We start from the raw sequence: 17363 nt of genomic DNA, 5'->3' as shown, positions 1-17363 counted from the left end.
AAAATGCTGATCCCAAGTCCTGGCCTCCTCAAGCAGAAGACTCCTTTAAACAACTCAAGTCTGCCTTTTCTTCGGCTCCCGTGCTCTCCAGACCTGACCCTTCCAAACCCTTCCTATTGGAGGTTGATGCCTCCTCAGTAGGAGCTGGAGCTGTTCTTCTACAAAAAAATCCTTCCGGGCATGCTGTCACTTGTGGTTTTTTCTCTAGGACCTTCTCTCCAGCGGAGAGGAACTACTCCATCGGGGATCGAGAACTTCTAGCCATTAAATTAGCACTTGAGGAATGGAGGCATCTGCTGGAGGGATCAAGATTTCCTGTTATTATCTACACCGACCACAAGAACCTCTCCTACCTCCAGTCGGCCCAACGGCTGAATCCTCGCCAGGCCCGGTGGTCTCTGTTCTTTGCCCGATTTAATTTTGAGATTCACTTTCGTCCTGCCGATAAGAACATTAGAGCCGATGCTCTCTCTCGTTCCTCGGATGCCTCAGAAGTTGATCTCCCTCCGCAACACATCATTCCACCTGACTGCCTGATCTCCACTTCTCCTGCCTCCATCAGACAGACTCCTCCAGGAAAGACCTTTGTTTCTCCACGCCAACGCCTCGGAATCCTCAAATGGGGTCACTCCTCCCATCTCGCAGGTCATGCGGGCATCAAGAAATCTGTGCAACTCATCTCCCGCTTCTATTGGTGGCCAACTCTGGAGACGGATGTTGGGGACTTTGTGCGAGCCTGCACTATCTGTGCCCGGGATAAGACTCCTCGCCAGAAGCCCGCTGGTTTTCTTCATCCTCTGCCTGTCCCCGAACAGCCTTGGTCTCTGATTGGTATGGATTTTATTACTGATTTACCCCCTTCCCGTGGCAACACCGTTATTTGGGTGGTCGTTGATCGATTCTCCAAAATGGCACATTTCATTCCTCTTCCTGGTCTTCCTTCTGCGCCTCAGTTGGCTAAACAATTTTTTGTACACATTTTTCGTCTTCACGGGTTGCCTACGCAGATTGTCTCGGATAGAGGGGTCCAATTCGTGTCTAAATTCTGGAGAGCTCTCTGTAAACAACTCAAGATTAAATTAAATTTTTCCTCTGCATATCATCCCCAGTCCAATGGACAAGTAGAAAGAATTAACCAGATCCTGGGTGATTATTTGCGACATTTTGTTTCCTCCCGCCAGGATGACTGGGCAGATCTCCTTCCATGGGCCGAATTCTCGTATAACTTCAGGGTCTCCGAATCTTCCTCCAAATCCCCATTTTTCGTGGTGTACGGCCGTCACCCTCTTCCCCCCCTCCCTACCCCCTTGCCCTCTGGTCTGCCCGCTGTGGATGAAATTTCTCGTGACCTTTCCATTATATGGAGAGAGACCCAAAATTCTCTCTTACAGGCTTCTTCACGCATGAAGAGGTTCGCGGATAAGAAAAGAAGAGCTCCCCCCGTTTTTTCCCCTGGAGACAAGGTATGGCTCTCCGCTAAATATGTCCGCTTCCGTGTCCCTAGCTACAAGTTGGGACCACGCTATCTTGGTCCTTTCAAAATTCTGTGTCAAATTAATCCTGTCTCTTATAAACTTCTTCTTCCTCCTTCTCTTCGTATCCCTAATGCCTTTCACGTCTCTCTTCTCAAACCACTCATCCTCAACCGTTTTTCTCCCAAATCTGTTCCTCCCACTCCTGTTTCCGGCTCCTCGGACGTCTTCTCGGTCAAGGAGATTTTGGCTGCCAAAAAGGTCAGAGGAAAAAATTTTTTTTTAGTAGATTGGGAGGGTTGTGGTCCTGAAGAGAGATCCTGGGAACCTGAGGACAACATCCTTGACAAAAGTCTGCTCCTCAGGTTCTCAGGCTCCAAGAAGAGGGGGAGACCCAAGGGGGGGGGTACTGTTACGCCGAGCGCTCCGGGTTCCCGCTCCTCCCCGGAGCGCTCGCTTCACCTCCTCCGCTGCAGCGCCCCGGTCACGTCCTCTGACCCGGGGCGCTGCGATCCTGCTGCTAGCCGGGATGCGATTCGCGATGCGGGTAGCGCCCGCTCGCGATGCGCACCCCGGCTCTCCTACCTGACTCGCTCCCCGTCTGTTCTGTCCCGGCGCGCGCGGCCCCGCTCCCTAGGGCGCGCGCGCGCCGGGTCTCTGCGATTTAAAGGGCCACTGCGCCGCTGATTGGCGCAGTGGTTCCAATTAGAGTTATCACCTGTGCACTCCCTATATTACCTCACTTCCCTTGCACTCCCTTGCCGGATCTTGTTGCCTTAGTGCCAGTGAAAGCGTTCCTTGTGTGTCCCTTGCCAGTGTTTCCAGACCTTCTGCCGTTGCCCCTGACTACGATCCTTGCTGCCTGCCCCGACCTTCTGCTACGTCCGACCTTGCTTCTGCCTACTCCCTTGTACCGCGCCTATCTTCAGCAGCCAGAGAGGTGAGCCGTTGCTAGTGGATACGACCTGGTCACTACCGCCGCAGCAAGACCATCCCGCTTTGCGGCGGGCTCTGGTGAAAACCAGTAGTGGCTTAGAACCGGTCCACTAGCACGGTCCACGCCAATCCCTCTCTGGCACAGAGGGTCCACTACCTGCCAGCCGGCATCGTGACATCCATGCTGTGTCATTCAGCCAATGTATGGTGCCCTCATGCTGTCAACAGGTCCATGCTGTGTCATAAAGCCACTATATTGTCTCCTCATGCTGACAACACCTCCATGCTGTGTCATTCTGCCACTATATGGTGTCCTCATGCTTCAGCTTCAACCAAGCTGTTTCATTCTGCCACTATATGGTGTCCTCATGCTGCCAACACCTCCATTCTGTGTCATTGAGCCACTATATGGTGTCCTCATGCTTCAGCCTCATCCAAGCTGTGTCATTCAGCCACTATATGGTGTCCTCATGCTGCCAACACCTCCACACTGTGCCATTCAGCCACTATGTGGTGTCCTCATGCTGCCAACACCTCCATTCTGTGTAATTGAGCCACTATATGGTGTCCTCATGCTTCAGCCTCATCCAAGCTGTGTCATTCAGCCACTATATGGTGTCCTCATGCTGCCAACACCTCCACACTGTGCCATTCAGCCACTATATGGTGTCCTCATGCTGCCGACACCTCCATTCTGTGTCATTGAGCCACTATATGGTGTCCTCATACTTCAGCCTCATCCAAGCTGGGTCATTCAGCCACTATATGGTGTCCTCATGCTGCCAACACCTCCATTCTGTGTCATTGAGCCACTATATGGTGTCCTCATGCTTCAGCCCCATCTAAGCTGCGTCATTCAGCCACTATATGGTGTCCTCATGCTGCCAACACCTCCACACTGTGCCATTAAGCCACTATATGGTGTCCTCATGCTGCCAACACCTCCATTCTGTGTCATTGAGCCACTATAGGGTGTCCACATGCTTCAGCCTCATCCAAGCTGTGTCATTCAGCTACTATATGGTGTCCTCATGCTGCCAACACCTCCACACTGTGCCATTCAGCCACTATATGGTCTCCTCATGTTGCCAACAACTCCACGCTGTCATTCCATCGCTATATGATCTCCTGAAGCTGATGCCACCACCAGGCTCTGTCATTATGCTGCTGTGCGGCAGTTATTCTAAAAGCAATGCCGGTAATCTGCATGTTATTCTGAATAACAGTATTATTTCACTAACCAAGCACACTCCATATGCGTTTTAGAACACAGCAAAGTGTTCTATACCCCTATAGAGGCTGTATGTAGGCTAGAAATAGCCTTTTTTAATATAGATTCGCCGCGGAAAAATTCGGATCGAAACAAACTTTTCCCGAAAATTTGGCGAATCGGCCGAATTGAATTTTTGAAAAGTTCGCTCATCTCTAGTCATGACCACAGTGCTCTCTGCTGACCTCTGCTGTCCATTTTAGGAACTGTCCAGAGCAGCATATGTTTACTATGGGGATTTTTTCCTGCTCTGGACTGTTCATAAATTGGACAGCAGAGATCAGCAGTGAGCACTTTGGTCATGACATCAGAGGAAATGCATTTCTTTTTTGGATTTCTCTTTAGTATACAGCCCCTAAAAAGTACTGGAAGGATTAAGATTTTTTAATAGAAGTGATTTATAAATCTGTTTCTGGCACCAGTTGAAAAAAAAAGTTAACAAACATTTTTCACACATGAAAAAGTATATTTCATTAGATGTGTTACAATTTATGTAATCTTTGATAACATAGGATTCACGAGTAACTGTTGATGAGAAGGTTTTGGTGTTCTTCATCATCTTGCAGCATGTACTTCTGTTATGGCCACATTTATAATTGCCCATTACATTTAGCCATGTAGCCTATTTTTTGCTGTTTTCATTAAACAGGCTCGGGAACACTGATTGTCCTATCGTACATGCTTTCTTTGACACACATTTAAAACTATGGTCAAACACTGAATGAGACTCTTTATCTTTTTGTAACAATGGAATATAGGTTTGTACAATGTCACACACTGCCCTGAATTCCTGACTATAAGTGGTTTAAAATATGATGGGTCTTTGTGGATTTGTAGATTTTTTGCAGAAGCGTTTGCTGTTTTGGACCAATGTTTTTTTTTATCTCTCCCTGCTGCAATGTTCTTTGCCCTAATGAGGGACCATTCCGGGTAACCCCTACACTTCAGGCGAACAGACACGTCATCTGTCTCACTAGCAAAACCATCTAAGGTGGAACAATTTCGGCTAGCTCTAGTCATTTCCCCCTACTGGGAGATTTTTAATTACATGAGGCGGATTACATGACTGTGCCTGAAGTATAGAGTTAGCTGCCATTTCTTTATGGTAGGTTGAAGTAATTACTTTACTAGAAGATATCTGAGGAGTTATACTGTAAAGTAAACACCAAGTGATGTGGATTGTGGTTTAGAAAATGTGAAAACTGCTGTATGGTCGGCATAGACCACCCCCCGATAAACAGGAGGCCATCTTTGAACCATACCACACTATGCTGTGAGAAAAAAATTTTTTGGGGCAAAAATAAGAACTCCCTCTCCCACCAGCACATGTATATGTTGGCGAGAGAGGGAGAGAATTTTGCGCCCATAGAAGCGCCTGTGACTGACAGGAAAAACAAATTGTGAAACATAAAGAAATTGTGTGGGGGCAAATAACTCACCACCAAAATAATATATTCCTGCAGGTCACCGGAATAGGGGGAATAGGTGGAGAGAAACTATCTCAAAGCCATTATCGCTCCGTTGTGAAGAATTTTGGAGTAAAGAGCCGTGACATCAGCTTTAATCAAAACCATACCCTCTCGCCACTCTATGCACTCCATTGCCTCTAAAACACTCCGAGTATCCTACGAAAAACCTGGCATATTATGTATGAGGGGTTGTAGTCAGGAATCGACCCACTCACAGAGATGTTCATTGAGTGAGCCGATTCCAGCTACTATGGGGCGCATCTGAGGAGTGAATGTATTTTGGTGTATTTCAGGTAGCGAGTGAAAAATCACCATAACAGGATTTTTCACATCAATATACTCTTCCTTCTTCAAAGTCAGATGGCCCTGATTAACTCCCGGATGTATGAGTTCTTGCAACTCTGCACGATAAGGGGGGTTCCAAGGCAGTGGTATATAGGTAGTTGTATCCATCAATAAATCTGTGGTGTCAGGGTGTGAGGTGCAGGGTAGATGAAGGGCAGATGTTATGGCCCATGGTATTAACCCCTTCTTGTTGTGATGCCAGGGCGTGGTTTAGCCTTAATCACCCGAAGGTAATACCACTGATCCTGGGTTAGGCAGGGGCAATGAAGACACCAACGCCAGATTAAGGATAACGGCAGCTTTACTGAGGCAAGACAGGTGAAATAGTCTTTACAGTACAGCCAAAATCCCAGGGAGGTGACCAGTGACACAAGGGGAAATCACAGGCTTGCTGAGACTTGCAGTAGTTTGACTGACTTTAGTGCAGGCCACGGTGACTTCAGATGGACTTGACTTGACAGAGATGGTGACTGACAATAGAATGACTTGACTTACTGATGACAGACTTGTGGCTGCAGGACTTTAGGCTTGAGGCCTCCAATGCTCTGGACACAGACACTGGACTTGACCTCAGCAGAAGCAAAATCACAACAGAGTGATTGCATTTCCTCCACTTGTTATATAGGGGGGCTGTGAAAGGAGCCCAGAGGTCACTTGGGGGGTCACCTGGTCACTGGAGCCCTCTGAGTAACAATCATGTGGTACAAACATTAAAGGCATATTACACACATAATACACAACCTATATACATGGGGGGATACCACTGCAGGGGGACCCTGAGGACAGGCAGGGACTCTGCCTGACAGGGCAGAAGGACAGTACAAGGCCACATCCCATACTGGGACATCACATATCCATATTTAATTTAAGATATAGGCCACTGTCTAGCACTACCACCCCACCACCCTTATCTGCCCCTCTATTTGTTATGTCTTCCATAGATTATAAGTTATATTTAAGGGGGGTGTAAGTTATTTACTAATGCAATAAAATCATTTTCTACCAGGGTTTGAAATTGATCTAAAACTGGTGTGTGGGATGCAACAGTGTAGAAAGTAGGATTGTGCGTATGAAACACTGGAATGATTGGGTTTTTAATATCGCCCAATTCCTGAAGCTCAGACAAGGTGATCTGCTCTTAAAGGAGAAACAAGCCACCGAGTCTGAACCTCCTTTCAACTGGAGCAGTTCACTGGAAGAAAGACTAGAAACATGATATGCATGAAACTTGTTATTTATATTAGAATTATGTATTTCCATCATATACATCCCATTAGATTCCGCTTGTGATTGGAATTCCACCCTAATGTCTCTATGTGAATCAAAGTCCCAATCATGATTTGGTTGTGTTTGTAAATCTTCACCAACCTGAGTTTCCTGGAACTGTCTTCTTACCGTGATCGTCTGGACCAGCTTGTTTACATCCAAAATTGTGTGATAGAAATCGAAATGATAAGCAGGAGAAAAAGAAAGTCCCTTGGTGAGAACCAATAGCTGTGGTTGTGAGAGAACCTTTGCTGATAGATTGAAGACTGCAATTGATGGTATTTCCATTCCACATTGTGCCTTGTGGCCCTTTTTGAACGCGTGATGCTTCCGTCCTCCTTGTCGTTTTTTGCTTGTGTAGTTTTTTGGGCTTGCATTTGGCTGGCAATGGAGATGAGGCAGCCTTGGGAGTCAAAGGATCCGGCATGGATTTATGGGACTCCGATCCAGAGGAAACGGAATTCATGTCTGTTTCGTTGAAACTTACTCTTGGGCCTTTGTTGTTTTTGTTTTTAATGCCCTTATTTCGATTCTTTTTCAAAATTGATTGAGGTGTAGTTCCCATAATATTACACTCCGGCCAATCGTGTACATTATTCGATTTGTAGTCCTGGAGGTCTTGTGGGAACTTATTCTCCTTTATTTCCAAAATGGTGAGTTACAATTTTGCCATGTTCTCTGTTATTTTATGGTCACATTCAGCAAATAATGGATGTGTATCATACTTGGCAATGGACAAGGTTTTGTATTGTTTTGCATTGTTCCATAATTTTCCCCCCTTAGTGTTATCTGTATAAATAAACGCTGTATAATTTGTTGATTCAACTTGCTTCCTGCCTGAACAGTTGCAAGGGATTTCCTATTATAGGTAGGGGACGGAAGCCAATGGAATAAATCCAGTTAAGTTAAAGATAATAAGTATGGAGACTGAAAAGACAATGCTTTTATGTAGTGGCAAACATTTCTATGAATACTCGATATATGAAAAAATATAGAAAAACAAGAATAGCGCAACAATGTGCGGTAAATGTGGTTTGCAAATAGAATGAGCGTGATGTAAAGAAACCTGCTCACCATATAGCGCTTGTATCCCGGTGAATCGAGAATCGCTGGATTGAGGAGGTGGGGTTAACACCGTGGTGTCCTGTGGATGCTGGACGTCTGGTAAATGCAATTGGTAGAGGTCTCCTCACTAGTTCTCAGGGAAAAAATTTGGTGTACCGAAGCGCTCTCTCCTCTGGGTCCGCTCACTGTTGGAGGTTCCGATAGTGGTCATATGAAGAAATAGCCAGGCTCGATGGAGTTGGTTAATCACTGTGGATTTTATTAGGAGAAATCAGGATAACGCGTTTCGAGTGGTGGGACCCCCTCTTCGTCAGATCCAATGATGTGGCAGATGTACAGAGGCCACTCATTTATACACTAAAAGCCCGCGAAACTCAACACGAGTTATCGGGTTAGATACGCCCTGCATTCCGAGTCCTTAAGGACGCAGGGTGTATCCATACGCCCGTGGGAATTCCGGTCCCCACCGCTAGCCGGATGGGGACCAGAGCCGAATGCCTGCTGAAATCATTCAGCAGGCATCCCGGCATATCGCCCAAGGGGGTCATTATGCCCCCCCATGTCGGCGATGGCCGCAGATCGCTGGACAATTCAGTCCAGCGATCTGCGGCGATTCCGGGTCAATGGGGTCTCCAGTGACCGGGAATTACTGGTTGATTGGGGCCATCTCTGACGGCCCTCAACAGCCAGAACCTTCACTGGTGCCACCTCACGATCGCCCTGATTCGTCGGCCAGATTACCGGCCGACCAATTAGGGCGCCTGCTGCGGGTGTCACTCCCGCACCCGCTCCGCCCCTCTTCCGGAGGATGTGAGCGGGTGCGCGAAGACGACCCCGGGTGCTGGGACCCCGATCCCCGGTGTCCATGTTGGGATCGGGGGCCCAGGAGTGACGTCGGCGGCGAGGGACTGTCCTGCGACGGAGCAGCAGCAGGAGGTGAGTGACAGCCTCCTGCTGTTGCTTAGCAACAGCTCCCAGCATGCAAAAATGGCATGCTGGGAGCTGTAGTTATGCAACAGCAGGAGGCAGACCACCACAACTCCCAGCATTCCCTTATGGGCATGCTGGACTTATGGTTTTGCAACAGCTGGAGGCACATTTTTTCTATGGAAAAGTGTACCTTCAGCTGTTGTATAACTACAACTCCCAGCTTGCACAAACAGCTAAAGCGCATGCTGGGAGTTGTAGTGGTGCATCTGCTGGTTGCATAACTACAACTCCCAGTATGCCCATTGGCTGTCGGTGACTGCTGAGAGTTGTAGTTTTGCAACAGCTGAAGGCACATTGGTTGTGAAACTCAGTTTTTTTTTCACCTAACTCAGTGTTTCACGACCGGTGTGCCTCCAGCTGTTGCAAACTACAACTCCCAGCAGTCACCTTACACCATGCACCGTACATGCTGGGAGTTGTAGTTTTGCAACAGCTGGAGGCACACTGGTTTTGAAACACTGAGTAAGGTCACAAACTCAGTGATACATAACCAGTGTGCCTACAGCTGTTGCAAAACTAAAACTCTCAGCTTGTACAGTCTGTCAGCGCATGCTGGGAGTTGTAGTTTTGCAACAGCTGGATGTCCCCCCCCCCCCAATGTGAATGTACAGGGTACTCTCACATGGGCGGAGGTTTACAGTAAGTATCGGGCTGCAAGTTTGAGCTGCGGCAAATTTTCTGCAACAGCTCAAACTGCCAGCGAGAAACTACTGTGAACCCCCGCCCGTGCGACTGTACCCTAAAAACACTACACTACACTACCACAAAAAATTCAATAAAAAGTGAAAAACACTTCATATACACTTACCCCTACACAGCCCCCCTCCCCTCCCCAATAAAAATGAAAAACGTCTGGTACGCCACGGTTTCCAAAACGGAGCCTCCAGCTGTTGCAAAACAACTACTCCCAGTATTGCCAGATAGCCACTGACTGTCCAGGCATGCTGGGAGTTTTACAACAGCTGGAGGCACCCTGTTTGGTAATCACTGGTGTAGAATTCCCCTATGTCCACCCCTTTGCAATCCCTAATTTAGGCCTCAAATGCGTATGGCGCTCTCACTTTGGAGCCCTGTCGTATTTCAAGGCAACAGTTTAGAGTCACATATGGGGTATCGCCGTACTCGGGAGAAATTGTGTTACAAATTTTGGGGGGTATTTTCTGCTTTTACCGTTTTTAAAAATGTAAAATTTTGGGGGAAAAAAGCATTTTAAGTAAAAAAAAAAATTTTTTTTTTACATATGCAATAGTCGTGAAACGCCTGTGGGGTATTAAGGTTCACTTAACCCCTTGTTACATTCCCCGAGGGCTCTAGTTTCCAAAATGGTATGCCATGTGTTTTTTTTTGCTGTCCCGGCACCATAGGGGCTTCCTAAATGCGGCATGCCCCCAGAGCAAAATTTTCTTTCAAAAAGCCAAATGTGACTCCTTCTCTTCTGAGACCTGTAGTGCGCCAGCAGAGCACTTTTCAACCCCATTTGGGGTGTTTTCTGAATCGGGAGAAATTGGGCTTCAAATTTTGGGGGGTATTTTCTGCTTTAACCCTTTGTAAAAATGTAAATTTTTTGGGAAACCAAGCATTTTAGGTAAACATTTTTTATTTTTTTTACATATGCAAAAGTCGTGAAACACCTGTAGGGTATTAAGGTTCACTTTACACCTTGTTATGTTCCCAGAGGGGTCTAGTTTCCAAAATGGTATGCCATGTGGTTTTTTTTGCTGTTCTGGCACCATAGGGGCTTCCTAAAGGTGACATGCCCCCCAAAAACCATTTGACGCTCCTTCCCTTCTGAGCCCTCTACTGCGCCCGCTGAAAAATTAACATAGACATATGAGGTATGTGCTTACTCGAGAGGAATTGGGTTTCAAATACAAGTAAAAATGTTCTCCTTTTTACCCGTTGCAAAAATTAAAAAATTGGGTCTACAAGAACATGCGAGTGTAAAAAATGAAGATTGTGAATTTTCTCCTTCACTTTGTTGCTATTCCTGTGAAACCCCTAAAGGGTTAAAACGCTTACTGAATGTCATTTTGAATACTTTGGGGGGTGCAGTTTTTATAATGGGGTAATTTATGGGGTATTTCTAATATCAAGACCCTTCAAATCCACTTCAAACCTGAACTGGTCCCTGAAAAAAAGCGAGTTTCAAAATTTTGTGAAAAATTGGAAAATTGCTGCGGATCTTTGAAGCCCTCTGGTGTCTTCCAAAAGTAAAAACTCATCAATTTTATGATGCAAACATAAAGTAGACATATTGTATATGTGAATAAAAAAAAATATTTGGAATATCCATTTTCCTTACAAGCAGAGAGCTTCAAAGTTAGAAAAATGCAACATTTTCAAATTTTTCATCAAATTTTGGGATTTTTCACCAAGAAAGGATGCAAGTTACCACAAAATTTTACCACTATGTTAAAGTAGAATATGTCAAGAAAAAACAATCTCAGAATCAGAATGATAACTAAAAGCATTCCAGAGTTATTAATGTTTAAAGTGACAGTGGTCAGATTTGCAAAAAATGGCCGAGTCCTTAAGGTGAAAAAGGTCTCAGTCCTTAAGGGGTTAAAACATAGTTTTTTTCATACAAACATAATATACATGCAGTGTCACGGCAGCCAGGTGTCCGCAAACTGCGTTGACACTGCATGTATATTATGTTTGTATGAAAACAAAACTATGTTTTAATCTAACCCGATAACTCGTGTTGAGTTTTGCGGGCTTTTTGTGTATAAATGAGTGGCCTCTGTACATCTGCCACATCATTGGATCTAAAGAAGAGGGGGTTCCACCCCTCGAAACGCATTATCCTGATTTCTCCTAATAAAATCCACAGTGATTAACCAACTCCATCGAGCCTGGCTATTTCTTCATATGACCATGATCGAAACCTCCAACAGTGAGCGGACCCAGAGGAGAGACCGCTTCGATACACCAAATTTTTTCCCTGAGAACTAGTGTCTCAGAGACCTCTACCAAAAACATTTCTATGAAGATATTCTAATTGTGTATCATATTTTTAAAGATTATGCAAAATTATGCTGGCTGATAGTGGATGTATAAAGCATATACTGTAGCTGTTAGTTAATGTCCTGCTCAAAACTCTTATCTCTATTTCTCCTTTGTTTCCTTTGCTTTTCCTGGAAGGTTAAGGAATGTCTGGGAGGGGTTTCTATGCATTTTAGGTCACATCTTCAGCATCCCTTTCTGTCCAGTTAAACAGAAGTCTGCCTTATTTTTCCTCTTAGTCACTGGAAAAATTCTCTAATTTTCCTTTCATAAAAAGTTTGTACTGGATTTCTGTTAGTGGCAGATATAATTTTTTTTTTAATATAAGGGTTTTTTGTTTCAAATGGCATGAGTAAAATCTTTGGATTTCCTACCTTAGTCTTATGTGCTAGGTAAGTAATAAACAAATGTTATATGGACTGGTTGTATGTTGATAAAACATCTAAATATTTTGTTTTACTTGATTTGTATACTGTTTTAATGACTATTTTTAGATTTGATTAATATTTTTTGACAACATAATGTCTTACTCTATCACTTCTTATTTGTCTCCATGCCACTAATCCCATGAAATTTGTCAGTGTTTTATTTTTGTTTTTTTATTTAAATTGTACTCATGCCAGGTCAATGTATGGTAATTTTACAATTATGCTATCTCAGACACAAATTACAAATTATCTCTTACAGCCTACTAATATATCTTCTGTGACAATTTGTTTATGTAATTGTGTGGAAACAAACATTGAAACATAAGAAAGGAGCCCCAATTTTTGATGTTGGAAATATTTTTATAAAGAGCATTTTTAGCTGTAGAAATGTATGTTACCATTCTGTAAGTTATACCCCTGTATTTGTATTGAACAATATGTTGGGCATTGTTTATGGAGGTACACTATGGCAGCCAGCATTTTTTTTGGAGGGGGCTCTTTATCTGTATCATTATTAGAGGTATTAGAACATAGCAATTTTAAAATGCTGTGCCAGTAGAAGCTAGGTATTAAAAGTAGCCACATAATTGGAGGAAAACACATTTATTGGGCCATTGGACACAGTTCGTTAGTTTACACAATGTTACAAAATAATGCCTACTTCATAACAAATTTCTGCAATTCACATAGTTTCATAGTTACATAGAATGCAAATAACTACAATTACACATAACAGTCATGAAAAGAAAAATGCCTCTCTTGGCAATCTCCTGTCCCCTAGCCTTTTTTCCAATTGTGCTTCCTGAAAACCGACCTGGTTACTCTATAGGGGCAGTGTCCCTTGCGGCAAGTTGGAAAGGAGGAGAAAAAACAATGGGGCGCTCCCTGTGTGGTATTTTTTGGAAAAGTGAAAATGAAAATACCCGCCACCAACACCCAAGGTGGCGTACTGACCTTGAGTCGATTGTACACAATGGTGGTGAGAAGGAATGGCGACAGTCTGCTGCTCTCACCCCTTATTATTCCGTCTTCCCAAGGGGGACGGACAAGAATGCAAAGTAGGAGGAGTAAAAATGGGGGTATTTTGAGAGCGCTACTGTCAGATGGCGATAATCAAAATCAAGAAACGGTATGAGCCAGCACTTATGCAGAAATAACTTTTACTGAAAAAAGAAGTCAAGAAGTAAAAACAGGACAACGTGTTTCGGCGATCGCTGGCGCCTTCCTCAGGTCCACAATCATAAATTTGTGTAGTCCTAGCCGAGCCCGCCCGCAGGAACTTCGGCTAGGACTACACAAATTTATGATTGTGGACCTGAGCGAGCGCCGAAACGCGTTGTCCTGTTTTTACTTCTTGACTTCTTTTTTCAATAAAAGTTAGTCCTGCATAAGTGCTGGCTCATACCGTTTCTTGATTTTGACCATCGCCATCTGACAGTAGTGCTCTCAAAATACCCCCCCCATTTTTACTCCTCCTACCTTGCAGCAAGTTGAAATTTCTAAATATTTTAGGCTGAAAATACATTATTAAAACACAAGCTATTCAATTATTTGCTAATCAATAGTCTTATCCTATAGGGTCTCATATTTCTTGTGAGTCAGATCATGTAGTTTACTGTGTGAACTGCAGTGTCTGTTGTTTGCAAACTAAAGACTAGGATCTTTGAGCATCTGACGGGCGCTCGGGGTCCTTGACACAGTTCAGACTTGCGTGCTCTCAGGTGCGTCCAGACATTTTAGGGACCAACACTCTGAGGCTAAATATTAGATCTGATATTATGCCTTTCTAATAATGTATAGTGTTGAGCGCGAATATTCGAATAGCAAATTTTTACTGCGAATATTAAACACCTAAAGGGTTAACACACTTACTGAATGTCATTTGGGATACTTTGAGGGGTGCAGTTTTAATAATTGGGTAATTTGTGGGGTATTTCTAAGATGAAGGCCCTTCAAATTCACTTCAAAACTGAACTGGTCCCTGAAAAATTCAGATTTTGAAAATTTTGTGGAAAATTGCTGCTGAACTTTGAAGCCCTCTGATGTCTTCCAAAAGTAAAAACATGTCAACTTTATGATGCAAACATAAAGTAGACATGTTGTGTATGTGAATCAATGTATAATTTATTTGGAATATCCATTTTCCTTCTAAGCAGAGAGCTTCAAATAAAAAAATAAAAATGCAAAATTTTCAATTTTTTTATCAAATTTTTGAATTTTTCACCAAGAAATGATACAAGTATCGACAAAATTTTACCACTAACATAAAGTAGAATATGTCACAAAAAACAATCACGGAATCAGAATGAAAGGTAAAAGCATCCCAGAGTTATTAAAGGGGTAGTCCAGTGGTGCAAAACGTATCCCCTATCCTAAGGATAGGGGATAAGTTTGAGATCGCGGGGGGTCCGACCGCTGGGGCCCCCTGCGATCTCTCTGTACGGGGCCCCGGCTCTCCGCCGAGATAGCGGGTGTCGACCCCCGCACGAGGCGGCGGCCGACACGCCCCCTCAATACATCTCTATGGCAGAGCCGGAGATTGCCGAAGGCAGTGCTTCGGCTCTGCCATAGAGTTGTATTGAGGGGGCATGTCGGCCGCCGCCTCGTGCGGAGGTCGACACGCCCCCTTCCCGCGGGCTGTAGGGGCTCCGTACAGGAGCTCGCAGGGGGCCCCAGCGGTCGGATCCCCCGCGATCTGCAACTTATCCCCTATCCTTAGGATAGGGTATAAGTTGCTCACCACTGAATCACCACTGGACTACTCCTTTAATGCTTGAAGTGACACTGGTCAGATGTTCAAAAAATGGCCGGGTCCTTAAGGTATATTTGGGCTGGGTCCTTAAGGGGTTAAATCTTAAAGCTCCAGTGTGCGCACGCCCTAGGGAATGGGGACACACTTGCCGGAGCAGAGAGGCAGAGGCGGGGGCAAGAGAAACACCTGGAGAGTGACGGACTGGGGCTCGCATGCGGGTGTGTCCCCTGATGCAAGTCCCAGCCCCGCCAGCAGTAGCAGGTAATGGGACCATGTGCCCACGGTCAGTGTGTGCAGCGGGAGCGCATAGCGTAACAAACGTCTTATTAATCAGGAATCTTTTGGGATTTTCAAGCTAGCCACTTTGTCCCCACAGGGTCTCAATGAAACCACAGAAAATGTTCGCTAACATGGTCTGTTTTTACTATATAATATTATTTTAAATTTTTTGTTTTATTTTCTTATTTTTTATTTTATTTTATTTATTATTATTTTTTGTCTGTCATTTGTATACTGTTTTCAATTATGGTTATTATATTGCTGGCATGTCCTAATATAATCAAATAATGCTTTAATTTCTTTATATGTAATTATTAATGTTAGTCATTCAAATTTAATTGTAGATACTATTATAACTTTTTGAGCCTATTTCTTCCCTTTAATGGGCAGGAAAGGGTTAACCTTGTGCTATATAAATCCTTACTGTATCTTGCATTGCAATGCCTGAGGAAGCTGCGCATGCACAGCGAAACGTGTTGCATGCTAGTAAATGAATCCTCCCTTCTCCATTCTGGTTGTGTTCTGAGGTCTGATCAGCGTCAATCTAATCCTGCCGTTTGGTCGAGTGAAGCTCATCCTTTTACTCTATTACTGGGAGGCGGCAGACGGGACAGTTACTGAATTTATCTACCCTCATTGTTGCATATGACAGTACACACCCACCCAGGGTAAGCAGCATTTGATCCTTGATCATTCTTACCCGTCCTCTGGTGTGTTACGCTATGGAGCGCATTTCTTTCTTGTTCTCGAGTGACAGTGTGACCATATATATTAAAACAACAAGTGTTTATTTATGACCTGTAAGCTTAGATTATCATAATTATCAAATGTATATACATGAGACAGTTGGGACTGGTTTTAATTAGAGATTAGCGAACATACAGTAAATTTGATTCGTCACAAACTTATTGGCTCAGCAGTTGATGACTTATCCTGCATAAATTAGTTCAGCTTTCAGGTGCTCCCGTGGGCTGGAAAAGGTGGATACAGTCCTAGGAAAGAGTCTCCTAGGACTGTATCCACCTTTTCCAGCCCACGGGAGCACCTGAAAGCTGAATTAATTTATGCAGGATAAGTCATCAACTGTAGAGCCGAGAAGTTCGTGACAAATCGAATTTACTGTAAATTCGCTCATTTCTAATTTGGACCTATCCGAATGCACGAAAACATATTTTGCACATTCCCGAATATCCACTATAATACGAATAGCAAAATAACAAATGCATTCGTTATTTACCGATTGAATGAATGCGGTAAATAACTAATGCATTCGTTATCCGTAAACAAACGTAAAGAATTCATTCTAATACAGAAGTGATGGAAAAAATTGTATCTAACGAAATGTATCTTTTTTATTATGAAATGTTTATTAATTTTTAAACAGGGATCAATTTATGTGAGCGGGTAAAGCACTAAAAATGTAGCCGACAATAATAAAAATGTAGTGTGTGCATGTTTTTCACTTTTTTTAAAACATTTTTTAGGTAGTACTACTACTCCCAGCATGGAACACACTGTTCCATGATGGGAGTAGTAGTTACCTGTACTAATTGACAGATCGCCGGGGTCCCTTGCGATCCTTTTGTATAATGTATAGATGTGGCACAGCTCTTCTATGGTCCCCTGCACTCACGTATATATACACATATTCATATTACCCGCAGAGCTGTGATTGGCCAGATGGTTCCAGCCAATCACAGCTCTCTGTGAGAAATAGGAATATACGGCCGTGCAGGGGACGATAGGAGAGCAGCCGCCGCATCCATACATTACACAGGAGCATGACAGCGGGTGTCAGGAGTGATACCCGCAGTGATCTTTCCTTTACTACAAGTACTACTACTCCCAACATGGAGTACACTCTGCTCCATGCTGTGAGCTGTAGTACCTGTATTAATAGACAGGTCACAGCGGGTGTCAGAAGTTACACTCGCTGCGATATGTCTATTAATGCAGGTACTACAGCTCCCAGCATGGAGCAGAGTGTGCAGAGTGTGCTCCATGTTGGGAGTATTAGTACCTGCAGTAAGGGACAGATCACAGCGGATGTCACTCCTCCTGACACCCTCTGCGATCGTCCTTATG

General features: G+C 44.2%; 1 protein-coding gene across 5 annotated transcripts in view; it reads left to right on the top strand.

Moving 5' to 3' along the window:
- The window catches only part of LOC130290765 (protein Shroom4-like), a 739734-nt gene that overhangs the window by 19834 nt on the left and 702537 nt on the right, over positions 1-17363 (top strand). Inside the window, exon 1 of one of the 5 annotated variants that reach the window (XM_056538828.1) lies at positions 12109-12211. The exons of the other annotated variants lie outside the window; for them this stretch is intronic. The gene's annotated coding sequence lies outside the window, so the exon portion shown is untranslated. Of the gene's footprint in view, positions 1-12108; positions 12212-17363 lie in introns of those variants that run through there. 5 annotated transcript variants of the gene reach the window in all.

The sequence above is a fragment of the Hyla sarda genome, chromosome 9, assembly GCF_029499605.1.
Source record: "Hyla sarda isolate aHylSar1 chromosome 9, aHylSar1.hap1, whole genome shotgun sequence".
Classification (NCBI taxonomy): domain Eukaryota; kingdom Metazoa; phylum Chordata; class Amphibia; order Anura; family Hylidae; genus Hyla; species Hyla sarda.
The sequence above is the reverse complement of the archived record's forward strand: the minus strand, read 5'-3'. Positions and strand labels throughout refer to the sequence as shown.